Source organism: Lynx rufus, unplaced genomic scaffold (assembly GCF_022079265.1).
Source record: "Lynx rufus isolate CCGP_SWC_20201006 ecotype Redwood Valley unplaced genomic scaffold, mLynRuf1.p SCAF_3, whole genome shotgun sequence".
Lineage (NCBI taxonomy): Eukaryota > Metazoa > Chordata > Mammalia > Carnivora > Felidae > Lynx > Lynx rufus.
This window is the reverse complement of record NW_025814845.1, coordinates 98,198,489-98,219,723: the sequence shown is the minus strand read 5'-3', so window position 1 is coordinate 98,219,723 and position 21,235 is coordinate 98,198,489. Positions and strand designations below refer to the sequence as shown.

The window sequence follows — 21,235 nt, the reverse complement described above, 5'->3', positions numbered from 1 at the left end:
ACAGAGTTGTTGTATATACATTTGGTTAAGATGAGGTCATACTGGAGTAAAGTGTGAGTCCCTCTCCAATATGACTGATATTCTTATAAAAAGGAGAAATCTGAACAAAGACACACAGGGAGAACAACATGTGAAAATGAGAGCAGAGATCTACAAACCAAAAAATATCAAAGATTTTCAGCAAACCACCAGAAGTTAGGGAGACGCATGGAATGGATTCTCCTTCATAGCCCTCAGAAAAAGCAATCCTACCCACACTTCATCTTGGCCTTATAGCTTCCAGAACTATGAGATGATAAATGTGTGTTGTTTAATCCACCCAATTGTGGTGGCACCCAATTTGTATATTTGGCTACTTCTGAGCATAACCAGTGGCTGAAAAAAAAAAAAAAAAAAGTATCACCTATGACAGTTGTAAGGGAAATCGCTGGAAGGGACTATGCCAGGCTATGAGCATATAGCCTAAAGAGATCATCAGTCTATCCATTCCACAAAACAGCCTTTTTCTATTTCCCGTTCTGGGTTCAACTAGGATTTCCAGCTCCATAATAAAATCATATTAATATTTATGCCAAATTACTAGGATTCTGAATCTATATTTGCTCATGCAGAAATTAAGCCCCTTCCCACCTCCTTCTCAACCTCAGAATTCCCCCCTATATTTCTGAGACTCTTGTTTGAGGTCTTTCATTTTCTTATAGCCAATTTCCTCTTTGTGTCCCTCTGCTCTGGCTTCTTCATCTAGGTACCCTTCCATTGCCTCTGCTCCGGGGCCTTCTGTGGGAGCACCGTATGGAATGCTCAAGAGTCCAACACCAGTGGCCTCCTGAGTCATAAGGTGACAACACACCGGCTATGTGGCTAGGGGAGGAGAAAGAGACAAGATTGTGATGATCATCTTACCAAATCTATGGTATAAATGCTCTGATGGGCCCTAAAGAAACACTGCTTGTATCTGACATCTCACTGAGTCTTTCATGATTATAATTCCTCCAGTCTTCACCTCTCTCTCCTTTGAGGCTCAAAATCCACCCTAAAGGCAAGGAGAGGAAAAATTCAATCTCATCCTCTCCATGTTGGCATCATGTCTTCACCACCCAACTTCCACAAAACACTTCCCTCTTTCCAAAACAAAAGACTGACAATTCTTGCATATAGATCCCTAAAGAGATCATCCATCTATCCATTCCACAAACAGCCTTTTTCTATTTCCCCTTCTGTGTTGAACTAGGATTTCCAGCTCCATAATAAAAGAGTAGCTAAGGAAAGTCAGAGAAAGGGGAGCTTACTGAGAAGGGGGTCAGTAAAAGAAATTTAAGAAAGAAGGTAAGACTTTTACTTATTTTTTTAATTTAATTCCACTGTAGTTGATATACAGTGTAATATTGGTTTCAGGTGTACAATATAGTGACTCAACACTTCTGTACAACACCTTGTGCTTATCATGACAAGTGCCCTCCTTCATCCCCATCACCCATTTCACCCATCCCCCACCCACCTCCCCTCTAGCAGCCATCAGATTGTTCTCCATAGTTAAGAGTCTGTTTCTTGGTTTGTCTCCAGAGGAGGTAATATTTTTAACATTAAACTGTGGGATTTAAATAAATGGAGAGAGAAAAGGCATTCTAGGCCACTAGTAAAGAGAAAATAAGAGACATACATTCGGCTGAACAAAGTTAAAAGTACAGTTCGTTTCATTAGTCATTACAGTTCTTCACAGGTATCCAGTAGAAGAAATCATCTTTAATTCAAACCTACATAAATCTCCCTTCACTGTCTCTTATTCCCAGAAAGAATGTCTATATTCCTGGGAATTAGTTAGACAACAAATATTCCTTTCCCATTCTCTTAAAAAGGAAATTTTAGCGGGGTTTTCTTTGGTTTAGATTTTTAACTCAAATGACTCACCCTGGCTTTGTCTAAAATAAGTAATTTCAATTTGTTTCATTTCACCTGTGTCATAATTTGGTTTTCTATAAGATTTCCATTCACTCTCTTCAGGAAAACTTTTTTTTCCCTTTTCTCCTCATCAGCACCACCACAAACTCCAAATGGCTCTTTCCATCTCTCTGAAAATCTTTATGGAGTAGAAACATCTTCTCCCTCCATTAGCTTTTCCTAGCCACCTCAACCTTGCTAACTAGAGGTCTTGGTGGCAGTGGGTAAAAGTAAGTCACCTGCTATTCACATTTAAAGAAGAAAGGACCATAGCTGGGAAAAGCAGGTCTTTTTCTACATCTTAAGAGACCTGGGCTACTGTGAATCCAAACCTGGCCTTCCATACTCAGACCTCTCTGCAATCATGAAAGCCACAATACAGGTTCTGGTTTATGCCATCTGAGGGTGTGTGTGTGTGTGTGTGTGTGTGTGTGTGTGTGTGTTCCAGACAGAGTTTATGTTCAGCCACTTATTCTTCAGCAGAACACACAGCGGTTATTAAGTTACTAATACCAGGGATTATTTTATTGTGGCTCATTTTATGGCTGTGGCAAACCTCAGAGGAGTATGGTTTAGTGAACAGAACTTGCTCAGGACTTAAACTGCTCTAATTATTTAATGTATCAAATGTTCTTGCTCCAAGAAAGAGCAAGTTACTTGCTTGTTAAGAAAACAAGCATTACAACTGGTTGACAAAACCCAACTGGAATTAGTTATGAAAGGTCATATAAACAGGCACATGTTTTTGTAGGGCTTTTCAAAATGCAAAATGTCTATAGATAGTAAGATAATTCTGGTGGTGATAGAGCAGCATTGTGAAGTCTTGTTTAACAGTCTGTTTAATGTAAAAGAGATTAAACAAATTCATGCTGAAAAGGCGATTAAATACACACTAATCTATTACTGAAAACTCACCAAGTAAGAGTTTCAATCTGTTATATTTCAATCTTGGGATTTTGTTTGTTTGTTTTGTTTTTGCTGTCACTGAAATACACTTGCATTAAAAAATAGGTATGGTAATCTGTGACTGTCACAGTTGTTAGGGTGCAGCTGAATCCTGTTTAAAGCTTCCAAAAGATTTTTTTTTTACAGTAAGTGCTTCTTGGAACAGAATGACACTTGTCCTAAGGAAGTATAACATTTTTTTTTGTTGCTGTTATCGCTCTGACTGTAAGGAATTCATGTAAAGCTACAAAATGTTGGCAGAAAAGAGAAACAACATTTTCTGAAGATCTACAGTGACTTGGGTACTTTGTCATAGAGAACTTTAACTTCTACACCAATTTTCAACATAATAATAATAGGCATTATTATCTTGATTTTACGAATCAAATGAATAGTTCTAGGTAATGAAAATAAGAGTCGAGTCCTAGGTAAAAGAACTTGCCCACTTAGGCTCATAAATGACCATGTTTACATTCAAATCTAGATCAAACATGCAAATTTTTCCCACCTCAAATTTCTGCCTTTGGTTTATTGGTCTAAAATACTCTCCAGTGTTTAGGCTCTGGCTCTCCTTCTTACCTCAGCCTCTTACCTTGCCAGTGCCCTCCCCAAAGTCCCTCTGTATTCCCCTCCCCATTTCACCACCTGACCCCATCTCAACTCTCAGCACCTTGTTTCGTTCCTATGAAGCATCGAAATACCTGTTTACTTGGTTGTTTACTTGGTTTAATTTATTTGTTTAGCCAGTTGGCATTTTGCCTATTGCCTAAAATGTCCACTCAGTAAGGACATATCTGTCTTACTCACTTCAGGATAGCCAAAGGTTAGCAAAAGCTTGCCATATAGTAGAAAACTCAGTAAATATTAGTTGATTCTAAATGACTTCTGGCTTTTTTCACTCACGACATTGCCTGCCAGGAGCCATTAATTCTCTTGAAAAAAAACTGTTTTGTTTATTAATTCCCAAAATGAAAAGATGTTAAAGATAAAATAATAACAAAATGTCCCTGCTAGATACTTTATAGTCTTATATTACAGTTTCTCATACAAATCTTTCAAGTAATACTTGAAAACCAAGATGTTTCAATACCCCAGGGATAAAATGAGTACGGGTTTACCTACCCTCTACAAAAGATCAGTGTGGAATAGAGAGGAGATCATCCCAACAGAGCCATATGTTTTGTGGAAGGTCCAGAGTTCTGTGTTCACAGCACTACTTTTTTTATCTTTTCCATTATAGATAGGGAGTTGGCAGAAATGTATAGTGGGCACAAATATATGTGAAATGGCATTATGTTCTCTGTCTGGGGATTTAAAGTACCAATAGGATACAATTCTCTGTCCTTAAGGAATTCACAGTCAAGTAAGTCCATTCATGTCGATGATAGTTTTCATGTTTGTAGCTACTACAAGATTAATGTTGACAGTCACCTGTCTCCTAGGGATACAGAGCTGGAGGAATGGAGGGCAGGGTGAGGAGTAAACAGCAATAAGGTTACAAGTCTTTGTTTATTTCTTTTTTTATTATTATTAGCTACAGTGCAGTGTATGTGCCATAGCTGACGTTAAGGAAGGACTTGATTTGTGAGAATTTGCCATTTGTTTCTCACTGTTTCCCATTGCTGGTTGCCTAGTCATAGTCTAACTTTACTAAAGCCCAAGGGAAGTTAAGAAAGCATATTTCATTTCTCACTCCATTAACAGTAGGGGAAAGCTATGGGAAAGTAGATATAATAACACTAGTTGCCAAAAGTCCAAAAGACCGTAAAACATGATCAGACCCAGGTGGGAGCTCCACACACATGTGTGATCACACCATAGACCAAGCATCCTTTTGAACTAGAGATGCAATTGAATTAGATTTGCCTAGTTTACAACAAATTTCTCTGAAACTATTTGCCTAGTTTTATGGCAGTCAAGTCCAGGATGAGTGGCTTTTGTGTTGTCTTCTCTCACATGGTATTTTACGCATTTCTTAAGACAATGGAAGAAGCAGCGTCTCAGAGAAGCGGGCACAGAGAAGGGTTTACCGAATTCTGCAGTAACACCTGCTTACTATTGTAAACACATTCTTCAAGAATGTTGTCTCCAAATAGAAAGATAATGATGGAAAAATGGTCTTTGTTATCTATAGAGATGTCCACTGATTTGAACCACAGCCTTAAAGAGGTATTTACCAATGCTTTCTTTTGTCTCTTTTCTTTTTTTAATAAATGAACCATTTTTAGAGTGAGAAATATAAAGCATATTGTTCTAGTGCCTGCTTTAGAGACAACTCCAGCTAAAACGTGATTATAATCAATGGTGAGGTAACATCCTTTGTCTTTTATTACTCAACAGCCTATAAATTCTATGAGGACTTGTGATTTTCTCCAACTTCCTACATACTCCAATATTTCAATGTTTAGAGTTGATGTTAACAGCTGCATGGCCATACAAGAATACCATACCCAACTACCACCTGTTTGAAATAAAAAACACTACCCCTGAGATTTTAAGTATAGACACAAGACAGTGCCTGTAGGTTCTTGCTCTTAAAGTAAGGGACTGGAGTTTTAAGGGTGTGGTATTAGAGTCAGTATCTTGGTTTTCTCTCCATGAAATGCTAATAGGAGAGGAACTTCAAGATTTTAAGACACAAGTTCCCTACCTATAGTCATCTGTCTGTCTGTCTTCTCCTTTCCTCTTTCTTTATCCTTTCCTGTTTGAAAAGTTTCTACCCAGATTAAAAATCAGTGTTGTTTTATTTCCCTTAAGATTGTTTACTTGATATTATTTGATGTGACTTTTCCTTGGAAAATAATAATTGTTATCTTTCTATTTTTACTCTAGTAACCTATTGTTAAACTGTGTAGTTTACTTGTTTCACCTTCATTTTCCTGTTCATTTCCTTTAAAAATAATTTATCCTTAGGATTTGAGATCTATTTATTTCTAACTTTAACTTTCTTTTTTCTAATATCCATTCATCTTTGATTTTATCAACTTTTACAACCTGATGTTGCTTCCAAAATTCATATTTAAAAAACTCTGTTTTTTTTTTGTAAGTAATCTGTTGTCTTTACAGAAACTTTAGAACTTTTCCCTTCATCCTTCATGCTCTAAAATCTCTCTACCATGCTTCCAGGAGTGCATGTATGTGCTCCGAATACAGTGCACTCAGGATTTGGGGATTTTTAACCATATCTCTATTTCTGGAAATTCCCTATCTTTTCTTTCCTCTAAATATCACTTCCACTCTCATTGTTTTCTCCATCTGGCATCATTTTGGTAGATGTTGGGACTCCTAATGCTATCAGCCATGTCTCCACTTTTAAATCTTTGCTTATCCCTTTTTGTCCTGTGTCATTTTATGTCCCTTCTCACATTTCCAGCCCATTAATTTCTTCTTCAACTGTTTTTATAGTTTTCTTCTGGAAACAGAGTCAGAGTTTAATGTTAATAATTACACTATATTCACATTCTCTAATTTTTGCCATTACTATCTATTCTTGTTTCATAAATTCTTTATCTTATTCCTTGTTTGTGATATTTTTGCTTCTAAGTCTTAGGACATATGTGATATCTATTTTAATTCCCTGTACTGGTGTTTCTATTAAGTCTGGTTCCTTTTGTTGAGTTTGTGACCTCTTTTTCATGACCAGGTAGAGTGTCCAACGGTCTTTTAGATCTGGCTATCTCTGTGCCAGGATGACCTTCGCAGAAACAAGGGCAAGGGCCTTTCTTTCTACTTGAGTTGTCACTCACACATCTCTGGCCTAAAAGCAGATATGTGACATATGCTGTCTGGCTGAAGAAAGGGCGATGAGGGGCAGAGACCCAGAGCGTGACCCAGTTGACTGCTCTACCGCAGAATCTCTGAGTAAATGTCCTGGCAGATGTCTGTTAGGACTCATCTGCTCCTGGCTTCTACTCTTGGCAGCATGAAGAGCACTCTCCCCAAACAAAGTTATTCCATTAGTCCACATGGACTAGTGGCTGGATCCTTCATTATATTCATACGAACCAAAGTATATGATTTAAAAATGATAGCTCTGGAGCTATGAGTGGTGGATGCCAAAATGTAGCTCTACTGTGTGTGTGTGTGTGTGTGTGTGTGTGTGTGTGTGTGTATGAGCGCGTGCACACATATGTACACACATGTACTTTATGCATTTGTTTATATAGAGAAAAAATTCAGGGGCACCTGGGTGGCTCAGTCAGTTAAGCGGCCGACTTTGGCCCAGGTCATGATCTCGCAGTCCATGAGTTCGAGCCCTGCATCAGGCTCTGTGCTGACAGCCTGGAGCCTGGAGCCTGTTTCAGATTCTGTGTCTCCTTCTCTCTGACCCTCCCGCATTCATGCTCTGTCTCTCTCTGTCTCAAAAATAAATAAACGTTAAAAAAAATTTTTAAAAAATCCAGGTTTTTAAAAATCGTGAAAAGTATAAGTACATTTTGCTTTTTTATTGTATTTATTCATATAACTTGAATTTTTTACACACAGGTATCCTATTTAAATTTAAAACAATTATTAGAACTGAAAGAATTAAGTTTTTGCAATGAATACATTTCTGAATACTCAAACCTACAAACCAGCAGGAGTCTGCACCTGAACTGTCCCACTCTAACCTCCACTGGAATATGTTTTAAATGAGTTACTTTTTGGTGTTATGCCACTGACTTCATTAAGAAAATGTTCAAAAAAAAGTCTCTGTAAAATTTGTTGTTTTATTTACCCTATGAATATTGTTAAGAAAACAAGTCACATTTTAACCCAGTATTTTAGTACCCAGAATATTGTGCAGGTCTCCTGAGCACTGGCCTTGTTTATATCTTAATGAGTTTGTGAATCTTGCAGCTAATTACACTTTCCTCTCCACAATGGCTTCTAGAAAGCTCTGAGAAAATCACCAACCCCACTTTTAGCAAGCAGACAGAATCTTGCAGCAAGCATTTGTTAAATTCTTTACTTCCTGCTTTATCTTGTTTTTTCATATTTTCCTTTTACCTCAGTCTCTTCACTTGTTTGTTTTTATTTTGTATATTTTTATATATTGTCTAAAATATTTTTTTAAAACAAAGTAGGGTTTAAATTACTAAAATCGTAAATATGCAAAGCAAACAGTCCCCAGACAAAGTGACATTTCCATTTATGACCTAAATATTACTAGTCTTACTCTGGCCCTAATACCTATCATTCTTCCATTTCCCCTCCATAGCCCTAGGGAAGCCATTTATTCTTAATATACTGTTGACTCTGTTAAGCATCCACGAGTGCTTTAAAAGGAAGATTGGTCTGGGAGGAGGCAAAATTGCATCATAAGTTTCTGTAGATTCCCAAATGAAAAGTTTCCTCAAGAGGAACTCACTGGGGAAAGGCTGTATTTATCACATGTTTAATAACGAACAATGTGGAGGTTCAAGTTGTCACTTGCATGTCCCATTACTTAGATCCCAAACGAGATCATCATCCAACTAAATTTACTGAATTCATTCTCTTTTTGTTGTTGCTATTAAGCTTTACTGACGTGCAGAAAAGGGTTAAAAGCCACATGAGTAAAAAGGAACTTGACTTTTGTTTTATTATAAATATTCTGAAAGACAAAAATCTAAAATATTTCTTTCAATAGCTTTCCTATTTCCATATTTCTGACAAATATGTCACAATAAAGCTGTTTTTATTACACTCTACTAGCTCAGCCTACAAAATGACAAGGAACAAGAGGCAGAAAAAAGAAAATAAAGCTAAAAAGAGTCATAATCCTAAACTATAAACTGTAAAGAGTATCTGCCAAATCCAGAAAGGATGCCACAAACTGATAGACACCGTTCCAGAATCCCTGCAGGGAATGGAGTTCTCAAAAAGTAAATGGCACAGTCCAGGAAGGCTCAGCAACTACTGTTCACTTGCATCCTTGAGTTCTCTAAGTGCCCAGTGCCACCCGCAAAGAATGGAAAAATAGAAAGGACCAAGGGAAAAACTATTTATACTTGCCACCTTTACTCCCTGAGACATAGCTTCCTAACTCAGCAATTAGAGCGGGGATGAGGAAAAAGTATAATCATATTTGCAGTAGATACCAGAGTCTGTTAATAAGGGAACTACATAAACACACATTCACAATTTGGAAAATCACTGATATACGGCACTTCACTGCCTATTTGTCCAAATGAAGGACAATGTGCCCCAAGAGAAGACACAGCGAGTAAGTGAAGAACATTCAGAGATAATGCTCACAAACTGATGCTGGCAGCTGCCCTAGATCATGCTGTCTGTTTCTCTCCAAACATTTTACTGTATTTTTTTTTTGAGTAAATAGCTTACACATTCAAAAGAGTAATAGCCAAAAAGAAACTGGAACAGAACTTAAACATAAATACAAACAAAACAAAACAAAAAAGAGGAAAAAGCAAAAAAGGGAAAAAGGGAAAAAGAAAAATATGTAGCAATTAAGAATCTGATGAGGGGCGCCTGGGTGGATCAGTTGGTTGGGTGCCCGACTTCTGCTCAGGTCATGATCTCAGGCTCCCTGAGTTCAAGCCGCCCTTCTACCACTGTCAGGCTCTGTGCTGATAACTGAAGCCTGGAGCCTGCTTCGGATTCTGTGTCTCCCTCTCTCTCTCTCTGCCCCTCCCTCACTCACACTCTGTCTCTCTCTGTCTCTCAAAAATGAATTACAAAAATGTTAAATGTAAAATGTTAAAAAAAATTATAAAAAATAAAAGAATCTGTACTACAGAGACTGAAAATAGAAACTACATTTTCCAGATGAATTTAAAGGCAGAGTTGCAGTGAGTTTAGATTCCACTAATTGATGTCTTTTTTTTTTCGTGTGTGTGTGTGTGTGTGTGTGTGTGTGTGTGAAAGTTGAAATCGAGAACTTAGAAAGTGAGAAGACAATCATGGAATTAAACATCACTTTTCCTGGTGTGGGTCATACAAGCTGCAGTGGGGTTCTGGAAATAGCAACTACAGTGATAGCTTCCCAATTTCGAGGGAACTTTCCTAATTTTGAGAGGAATGTCAACTACACAGGCAACCAGTTCTGTTCTGTGGCTCTGTGATTCCAGATGATCATCCTGAACATGTTTCTTTAACACTTCCAATATTTTTGTAACCCATATAATATGTATATAGTAATTCTATTTATTAAACAAGTTAGATTCTACCCTCACAACTCAATATCAAAAAAAAAAAAAAGGCAATCTAGGATTTTCTATCTGATCTAAATTTTTTTCAATAGATAAAGGTCCTGCTAAAACTAAATGGTGGGATCCAGGAAAATCCATGTATGCATTGGTAAAATAGTTATTTAAATAATCACCGGTGATCACCTGAAATGAAGTGCCTTTTGGAGTCAATGCTTTGACAGCCCAGGTAGCTGCTACAATAAAGTATTATGATAAAAATGAAGAATGTAAAGTTTGTGACTGTCAATACGTCTTCTAAGTACTTACTGAGGCCAATAAAAAATGAAATAGCCAGTTCAAGATTTTTAATCCCCAGCTTAAGTTACAATGATTATAAGTCAATTCTCAACTTCATCAGGTCTTTCTGGAAAATTTAGGACATTAATTGGGAAAGACTGGTAGCCTAATGATTTGAATAGATACATTTGGGTAGACTCGGATAACTTTGAGTACCCCCAAATTCCTAAGTCCATAAAGGGCCACCATGGTGAGCAGAAGTTCCTCCTTCCCTGTCTGATGAGTAGAGACTTTTCAGACCAGAAATCCTCTAATGACTTCACCTGACCAGGATAACTTTCAAGAGAATGACAAGTTTTCTCATGTTGTGCTTCATCCATCTTTCATTGCCTCAAAATCAATAAGTAAAATCAAATCCAAATGTGTCATGGCGAGGATGGTACAAAGTCTAATTTAGAAAATAAACAGCTTACAAACCAAAATAATTAAAATATTTAGTTGTTGGGGTGCCTGGGTGGCTCAGTCGGTTAAGTGTCTGCCTTCAGCTCAGGTCATGATCTCACGGTTCATGGGTTTGAGCCCTGCATTGGACTCTCTGCTGTCCACTCAGAGCTGCTTTGAATACTCCATCCCCTTCCCTCACTGCTCCTCCACCACTCATGCTCTCTCTCTCTCTCTCTCTCTCAAATAAATAAATAAACAAATAAATAAAACAAAATAAAATATTTTGTGTTATTTTTACTTGGTGGTTAGCCAAGGAGAGTATCATGGAAATGGATTGGATTCTAAGACCATGGAGGAAGGAACAAAATTATAGACCACGATGAAAATATAGATGTGAAAATCCCAAGATTTAAGAAAATAGAAATATTGGAATAGATTAATCAAGTATAACAGTCTCCTAACTAAATCTCCTAAGAAGGCTCAGAGTATACTGTCTACCCCAAAGCACTAAGAAATACATTGTTTTAGTCAATATCCTGTCAAGGAAGACTGAAGCACCACCTTCCCTGTAAAGCTCTGAGCCTCCATAGTGGCTATCCTTCCAGACTGAAAAATGCTTTTTAACCAGTCTCCCCGATTTCAGTAAGCCACAATAGAGCATCACTTAACCAGGAGAAGCAAGAAGGGCAAGAGGACCATGATGGACAGGAGGACCAGAGCAATTATCAAAATGATGTGACCTGCAAAGATCTTTGGTATGAGCTAATTTATGAAGGGCTAAGACATATGAACAGAACTGAGGTTCTACTTGATTTGTATAACACTAATAAAAACCTTCTACATCTGATAAATAGAGGCCCAATTTGAGTCAACATAAATGAGTTAAGGCTCCTCATCCAATTTCTAGGCCTGGGTCAACAAACATACTCACCTGAAGATGAGACTACAGAGATTTCAGGAGGACCTTACAATAATACCACAAGTATAAATTTTCCTAGAAGATTCCTAGAATCCTACTCAAAGGGACTAAGATCATTTGTCAGGATGTGATGGTTAATTTTATGTGTCAACTTGACTAAGCTAAGGGATGGCCAGATGCTGGTAAAAAATTATTTCTGGGTGTATTTCTGAGCATGTTTCCAGAAGAGTTTAACATTTGAATCAGTCAAATGAGTAAAGAACATCCACCCTCACCAATGTAGGCAGACATTTTCCAATCTGTTGAAGGCCCAAACAAAACCAAAAAAGGCAGAGGAAGGGTGAATTCTCCCACTTTTTTTTTGAGTTGGAACATCTATCTTCTCCTGCCCTTAGACACTGAAGTTCTCGGTTCCCAGGAGCTTTCGAACTCTAGGACTTAGACCATTGTATCCCTAGTTCTCAGGCCTTCATCTTCATACTAGGAGTTGTACCATTAGCAATGTTGGTTTTTAGGCCTTTGGACTTGAAACTGAATTATACCACTGGCTTTCCTAGTTTTCCAGCTTGCAGACAGCAGATTGTAACATATCTCAGCCCCCATTAATTGTGTAAACCAATGTCCATAACAAATCTCCTTCTATCTATCTACCTGTCTATCTATCTATCTATTTATTTATCTATCCTATTGGTTCTGTTACTCTGGAAAACCCTAACACACAAGGTAACTATGTGTTGAGAAAAGGAACTATCCATACTTCCCAATAAAAATTGGATACTGATTCTGAGATGACATAAACCCATGGAGGGCCCAGAATGCCATTATTTTCTAAGAATTAGAAAATATGTACCTAGGGAGAGTTATAACTGGAGCTTTGGCTCAATTCCATTTCAGCAGAGGCCTAGTGCATCTAAAAACATGCTTGTGGTTATTTCCTTGGTTCTTGAGTGCTCAGTTGGAATAGACATACTCTTACAGACAAAATCACATTAGTCTCCTGTAAAGTAAAGGATATTATGATAGAAACAGCAAAATGAAAGTCTCAGGGATAACTCCTCTCTACCAAAATAGTAGGTCAAAATCAATTTCTTCACTTTTAAGGGGATTTCATACATTAGTACCTCCATCAAGTACTTGAAAAATACTAGAATTATAAATCCTCCTCCATCCTCATTTAACTGGCCTATCAGCCCCTCTGAAAAACAAATCGTTTAAAAAAAAATCAAAAGATTATTGTTAACTTAACCATGTGGTGACTCAATCATAGTGATCCATATGCAGACTCTTTAATGGAAAAAGGCAACATGGCCCCTGATACCCTGAATGCTCCAATTTTCTCTTTCTCTCTCTCTCTGTCTCTCTCTCTCTCAGACACACACACACACACACACACACACACACACACACACACACACATTTACCTTCAGCCAGCAAGGATAGAAGGTTAGGTCATCATTACTCCTCTACAGCTCTTGGCTCTGTGCTAGAGTTTAGTCTGTTAATACTTGTGTCATCTCACCATTCCATAGGCCATCATGCTGATCCTCCACATGGTAAAATAATGCTGATAGAATCTAGTCAGCAGAAACTATCAGGTATCTTAGAGGGTATTCAGTAGCAATAGGAACTCTAGACACATAGAGAGATAGTTTCCAGGAAAACCTAATGTCTTTCCAACTTTTTGACACTCCAGGGAGTTCAAGACATACCAGGATATCCCCTCCAAAATGAAAGACAAGGTACTATATATACTTCGCTTCCACAAAGATAGAGATAACAACTGTTGGTGAGCTTTTCGGATTTTATAAAAAAAAAAAAATGGATGTGTTTCTTCCTTCAACTCATTAAATAAATAATTTGTAAGGCTGCCAATATTAAGTGAGAGCCAGATCACAATAAGACAGTTCAAGCATCTTAGTAATCCAGCAACATAAGTGGAAATCCAGAGGATCTATTATTGATCCAAAGGTCTTTGGCAAAACAGACTATTGCATGAACCCAACAGCAAACCCTGACTGAAGATTCATAGATAGACCTCTAGGATTCTGCAGATATGCCATACCATTTTTAAAAGATAAATATTCTCTTTTTATAAAACACTTGTTCTCTTGCTACCAGTCTTCTTGGTAGAGACTGAGACTTCACCTTGCGATACCATTAACATGAAATGTGACTATTCATCATGAATTGAGTATTATCTAACCCAGGAAGCCATAAAGTTTGCATGTGTAAATGACATATATAAGACTGGACTCTAGCAGGATCCAAAGGCACAAGGAAGTTGAACATATGGCCCCTGCCTGTTCCTGTTGTACTATCACTTTTCCTTTCAGTAGTACCACTTACAATACCTAGGGATTTCCCCAGGGCCAGTTGATGGAGAACGGGAAAATCTGAGGCTGGTTTGCATGATACACACCACACATGCCAAAGTGATCTACTGAAGCATTAAATATGTTTTACTCATACTCAAAGCAAAGAATATCATTGAAGATACACGCAAAAAATCTCAATAGAAGTAAATGAAAAAATGGGAAACTCTATTGTTGTTCTCTAACCATAGGTGCTTTGTGCAGAGTCTTGTGCATTAAAATAACAATTACTGAAATCAGTAAGTCATGTTAACTAAAATCTTAACTGCTAAATTTTTGTAAAGATAGTAAAAATGCTTCTAAATTTTTGTCACAATAAAACCTGTATAATTATCACTATCTTTGCTATATATATCTATATCTATGTAGGTATAGATATAGATATAGATATAGATATAGATATAGATATATATCTGTAATCCATCTGGGAATGTGGGTTCAGATGGTTACAAGATGCACTGAGGGGGCCTAGTTGAGGTGGAGCCTATCAGGAGAACAGAACCACATAAACATGTGGTACTTGGAAATGTCAGGTCCTGCATTGGGTAGGAGTGAGATGTGGCACTGAAAATAAACAGATTAGTTGAAAGTTGGTATGTGAAAGGGCGGGCCTACGCCCAGCCAACTCCATCTTGTTCAGTGTCCTTCACCTTGACCACGCCTCCTCCCCTTGAGTAACCTCCCCCTCACCTGCCTAACAGGGCTCGGACCCTTCCCCAGCCAATCGGCTGAGGCTACAGCCATTACCTCACCAACTGCCCCTAGGCCCCAATAAAACCTTTGTCCTTTTGAAACTCGCTCTCTCTCGCTAGTATCTCACCGCTGCGTCGGTGCAGGTAGGGGATTGAGCTCGAGCTAGCTCGAATAAAGGCTCTTTTGCTTTTACATCGGACTCGGCTCCCTGGCGGTATTTGGGGATCACGAATTCTGGGCATAACATATGTACAGAACAATCAACTCCCAACTCTGCCCCTCTACTCCTCATATACACACATACATATCCCAGACACAGACATATCACACATATGTTTCTGCCCCCAGGCAAAGAATTAGACATAGGAATGTAAACTTTGAGAGCAAAATCACATTGGTAAAAATCAGTAACACTGGGTGCTAGAAGACATTTTCTGATACAGATTCAAAATTTATTTCCCATAAAAAAATTTATTTCCCATATTCCCTCTCTTATGGAGCTATGAGAATAAACTGCAGCAAAATGAAGATGTAAACCAAAAAATATGTTGGAATAAATCCAGAAAAGCAAGAAAGGAAGCATCAAGCGCTGAGAGGACACTTATGTGTGGAAGATTAAAGAGCAATGAGTCTGGAGAGGAGCAGGGAGGTGGAGCTCCCGGACTGGGGGATTTCCAAGATATCATGAAGAGTCTTAAAAGAAAGTGAGAATTCCCCTGCAGCTTCCAATATGTAAAGAGCCTGGAAGTTGTCACTGTCATCCTCACAAGAGAAAAGTTGTACAAACTGCAAATCAGTGACTTCTCAGATCAATCAGAGAACTGAGATTACAGGGCAAATCACCACCTCAGAAACTAGAGAGATAGACAAATACAGAGACTCACAGCTGAGATGGGCTTACTTGAAGCAGAAGCCATGGAGCCACTAACTGGTAGAAACACATAAATGACAACATCAGTGGACTGGTGGACTGGTGGACAGCAGGAGGCTGAATGTGGACTAGCTTGAGTGAGGGGCCCAGTCTTAGAAGATCCACTACATTTTCATGGATTTTACTTCCAAGAACTCCAGCAGTTCTCACCTTGAAGATCAAAGAAAATCCCCTCCTGTTTTGGGCTAGGAGGGGAGCACAATACCATTCTGGTGAAATATGCCCAGAGCACTCTCCATAACAAAGATCCTCCCTCCAAAGGAGATTACCAGAGCCTCAGGGGATCTGTGGAAAGGGCAATTAGTTAACTCCAGGCCTCGATAGCCAAAAAAGGCTAAGAAATGCTCCTAAAGGTCACATCCAAGGGACTCAAGTCCATTAATAAAAATGAGATTTAGTCAAATTAAGATTATAGAATACTGCCTTTCCCTAATACCTTGCCACCACATCCATAGGGCTTCAGTATAATAACCGTGAATTATAAAGGAGACAGCTGCAAAACACAGAGTCTATTTAAGAAGTTCTTACTAAAATCCAAAGAAAACACAGAAGAAAAAAATAAACCAGAGAAAACTGAAACTTCTGGCACTTACAGCTACAGCAAACATTTAAACACAGCCAGCTCCTACCCAGATTAATATAAAATCTCACACTTAAAGGCCTAAATGCCTTAGTTCCTAGTCCCTGGTATATCATGTGCATTTTCAATAAAAATTATAAGGTATGCTAAAGGCAAGAAGAAAACACAGCTATAAGAGACAGAGCAAGCATCAGAACTAGGCTTAGATGGGACACAGGTTTTGGAAGTATCAGATGGGAAATCATTTAACATACTATGATTAATATGCTAAGGTCTCTGAAAGAAAAAATAGACAAATGTAAGAACAGAGAAATAATGTAAGTAGAGAAACAGAATGTCTAAAATGCTAGAAATCAAACACATTGTAAGAGAAATAAGGAATGCCTTTGCAATACATGGATGGGCTTGTCGGAAACTGGTGAGAGAACTGATGAGCTTAAAGATGCATCAATGAAACTTCCCAAACAGAAATGCAAACAGAAAAATAAATGGAAAAAAAAGTATATACAGAATAGTATGTCCAAGAACTGTGGGACAATTCTAAAAGTTGTAATATATACATAACGATAGTACTAGAAGGAGAAGAAAGTGGAAAAGAAACAGAAGAAATATTTGAAGTAATAATGGCTAAAAATATTCCCAAACGAATAACATACACTATGCACCACACACCCAGAAAGCTCAGAGAATATCAAGCAGGATGAACACTAAGGAAAAGAAATCTACTTCAAGGCATATATATTCAAAGTACAGAAAATCAAAGACAAAGAGAAAATCTTGAAGAAGCCAGAGAACAAAAACACTTTACCTCTATAGGTAAGCCTAAGCACTCTTTACACCTATAAATACCCCCTCTTCAATAAATTCTCTTAAATGTTTCTGATTTTCGGTATACATAGATTGGATGGTAAGGATGAGGTCCACAGATCAGTATGGCCTCCTCTCTACAAGGCCTTCAAGTGTCCAACTGTCTTGAGAACGTGTAGGAGACTTCACGATTTGTTATCCTCATCTTTCAGGCTCAGTCAAAATACTAAGAAAACAGGAAAATCCCTATTGAATGTTCAGTTAACATATATATTAGATAAATATTTCATTTTTGTCTTATACTTGCTATTATTGTCTGACATGTATCCCCATTCAGGCAGGAATGTGCTCCAGTGTGTCCCACGTCTCCAGAAGAGGATAATAGAGAAGAATCTACAGGATTAAAAAAAAAAAAAAAAAAAAAAGTTTTTAGCTTTTGGTGTTCAGTAGCAAAAGCACAAACACAAAGCCAAAATTTGGGGAGAAGAAATGACCAGGCAGGGCCACAGTGACAACCAAAGAAACAGAAAAGATGAAAAAGAGAGGTCTGGTACATAGAGATGACTGTGGTCCAGTCCAGATGCCCTTGACACTATTCAGTCTCCAAGTACTCAGAGATAATCAGGTTAATGGAAGCTCCATAAAGAAATTAAGTTCAGGTACAAAAATTAGAGTTACAAAAAAAATTTAAAGTTACATATTTCCACAACCAGGTATTGACAGGATTTATATAACAAACGTCTAGGGGCACCTGGGTGGCTCAGTCAGTTAAGCGTCTAACTTAGGCTCAGGTCATGATCACACGGTTCGGGTGTCATGTCAGGCTCTGTGCTGGCAGCTCTGTCCTTGCCCCTCTCCCATTCACATGCATGCACACACTCTCTCTCTCTCAAAAATAAACATTAAAAAAAATTAAAAATGTCTAAAAGAACACACAAGAAACTGTTAAGAGAGTTTATCTCTAGGAAATAGCATAGGAAGTCAGTAGGGAGGAATAAGAACTACTTTTCTCTCAGAAACTTCTATAATATTCATGCATTTTTGGAATTTTATTTTTTAGTGAAGTATATATTATCTTTATAAAAATATAGTTAATTAACAGGGAGCACCATCACACACACAAAATATATGTTAATAAAATTATTTAATGCAAATTTTATTCAGTTCTATGATGATGACACAGAAGAAAATGAGGGTTCAATAGGAAAGGAAACCAATGAAAAAGGTAAGAAAGACACAAGGAACCACAAAAACAGAGTCAGCAATAAGGAAAAGGAAACATCAATTTCTTGTACAAATAATATGAGGTCCAGGGCTTCAAATAATGTGTCTATGGCCAACGTTCTATTAGAAAACACTGGGTGGCTCAGTCGGTTAAGCCTCCAACTTCAGCTCAGGTCATGATCCCACAGTTGGTGGGTTCCAGCACCGTGTCTTGCTCTGTGCTGACAGCTCAGAGCCTGGAGCCTGCTTCAGATTCTGTCTCCCTCTCTCTCTGCCCCTATCCCACTCATGCTCTGTCTCTTTCTGTCTCTCAGAAATAAATAAACATAAAATAAAATAAAAAAATAAAATAAAATAAAATAAAATACTGAAAAACTGGTGTTTAACCAAAAAGAGACAAGCAGGCAAGTTAAGGAACAGGGATCCATATTTGCTAAGGAAAAATGACAAGCTCATATTTCAACACGAGATCAGATGCCTGGTGAAAGACTGCAGCAGCCTGCAAATAAGTGAAAAATTCATCAAATGGCAAAACAATCAAGCTTAATATTTGCATTTAGAGCAAAGAATTAAAACTCAAGAGTCAATTAGAAGGAAGCATATTTTATATTCTCTGATGTTCCCTTAAAATTATATATATTTATTAAGTAAAAAACAAACCTAGATATCCCTACGAAGTAAAGAGTCGGAAGTTTTGTGAATTGGGGTGCCTGCATGGCTCAGTCAAACATCTGACTTGGGCTCAAGTCATGATCACTCAGTTCATGGGTTCGAGCCCTGCATAGGGCTCTGTACTGACAGGTCAAAGCCAGGAGCCTGCTTCAGATTCTGTGCCTCCCTCTCTCTCTGCCCCTCCCCTACTCATGCTCTGTCTCTCTGTCTCTCAAAATAAATAAACATTAAAAAATAATAAATTAATTTAAAAAAAAGAAGAAGAAATGGGGTGCCTGGGTGGCTCAGTCGGTTAAGCATCCGACTTCAGCTCAGCTCATGACCTCACAGTTCGTGGGTTCAAGCCCCGCGTTGAGCTCTGTGCTGACAGCTCAGAGCCTGGAGCCTACTGCAGATTCTGTCTGTCTGTCTGTCTGTCTCTCTCTCTCTCTCTCTCTCCTTCTCTCTCGGCCCCTCCCCTGCTCACACTCTCTCTCTCAAAAAATAAACATTAAAAAAAAAAAGAAGAAGAAATGCTGTGAATTGTTAATCCCTCTGCTTTGCTTTGGACTTACTAGCAAAAGTTGCTGCACGTATGCAGAAGGAAAACTTAAACTAAATACATTACCTCAAAAGTGAAGGTGAGCCCACTGTGGAGGGCAGCCTTCCCCTGGCAAAACCTTTTATAGTAAAGAGGGAGGCTTAGCTGTAACCAGCTCTAGATAACCAGAGTAGCATGGCTTTAAGATCCAGTAGAAAAGGTTTCTCAGGGACGGTGTTCAAGAATAGAAAGCATGGACGGAAGAGTGATAGGACCTGGGAAAACAGTGATGATTACCCTGATCTGCTTTATAACTTTACCTCATGCCAGACTTTCCACTGGCTTCACACCTTATTTTATTCTTCCCTTTAGTATGATGCTTACCAGTGAGCAAAACCAAGTCTTCATTCTGTATGTCAGCCCTAGAAATGTATATGTTAGCACAAGCTCCCATGTATTGGAGTCCTAATGGCTAAGAAGTGTTCAGAACAGCTTATGATAATCAAATGTCAGCATTGTTTGACATTGTATGGCCAAATAACGGTCCAAAAATATTCTGTCCCAGTTCTCTTCTAGACATCACAAGAAAATAAGCATTTATAATTATCTTTAAGAAGGAATTCATAAATGACAACTTGTTATTTGCAGGTCAAAATCAAGACAGTATGTGCTATTTAACAATCAGAAGGTTGGAAAATTAAATGGATGGAAAGGAGAGAGAGACCAGATACAAATCAACATGGTAGTAGTTTCCTTTATGAGGTGTTTGCAAGGGGCATTTAATAACTAAATAGCAAAAGTCCTCATTAAAGCAAGAAAAGCTTCACACCTATTTGTCATGGAATAAATAATAATTCAGAGATTTGGTTAAGTGTTTTCCCTTGGAGTCAGAAGTACCATCAAGACTTCAATAAACTTATTGTGGCTGTAATTTCTCAACATATGCATATATCAAATCATTATGTTGCACACCTTAAATTGATACAATGTTATATGTCACTTATATCTCAATAAAACTGAAAAAAAAAAGAAAACTCAGTTTTCTACATAAAATAAATGAATAAAAGAGCTCTTAAATAAGAATCATTAACACTAAGTAGCCATGGCTACAACTATATAAAATGTGCTCATATATTAACTTGTTTAATCATCAGACGAACCGTCTTCTGTCCTCACCCTCTTTCCTGAACTCCCTCTTCAAATTAGAGGTGAAGGGAGGGAGGACTGGAGAAGTCAACATCTGAGCCAGTGCAATAGAGCCAAACAGCTAAACTAGAGTTCAACACAGAGTAACCTGAAACCCATAAACATTCACCTTGGAACAACACTTCCCTCTCTGAGATACTGGTTCTGTCATTAATAAGTTTATGGCATCAGATAAAATGATTAATTTCCTCCTATGTGAAATTCTCTGAGGACATGGATTCCAAGTTCTCTTTTTGATATAATATAACAATCTATCATTCCTCTGTTAAAAGCATATAATAAAGCCAGAAATAAAGCATGTGATTGTACTGAAAAGTTGTTTTTTTTTTTTTTAACACAGGTGGTTATTTCCCTCGGAAAAGTAAATAATACTTGGAAAATCAATAAAACAAGTAATCATTTAATTAATACTTATTGAGGGTGGGCTATGTGCCAGAACTGTGCCTGTGATTGATATGGAGGATGCAATGATAAAAAAGAATATTACTGCCTTCAGAGCTCAGAGACAACTGGAGGAAATGGGCAAGTTGAGGAAGAATTTCAGCATCATGTGTTAGGGCAAGAAACTGCACATG

General features: G+C 37.9%; 1 long non-coding RNA gene across 2 annotated transcripts in view; it reads right to left on the bottom strand.

Annotated features, from left to right (window-relative positions):
- LOC124520693 (uncharacterized) overlaps positions 1-21,235 on the bottom strand; it is a 191,483-nt gene that overhangs the window by 67,359 nt on the left and 102,889 nt on the right. The window contains exon 9 of one of the 2 annotated variants that reach the window (XR_006964372.1): positions 17,342-17,431. This is a non-coding gene — a long non-coding RNA (uncharacterized LOC124520693). Of the gene's footprint in view, positions 1-16,808; positions 17,432-21,235 lie in introns of those variants that run through there. The other variant, XR_006964371.1, reaches the window with a different exon arrangement.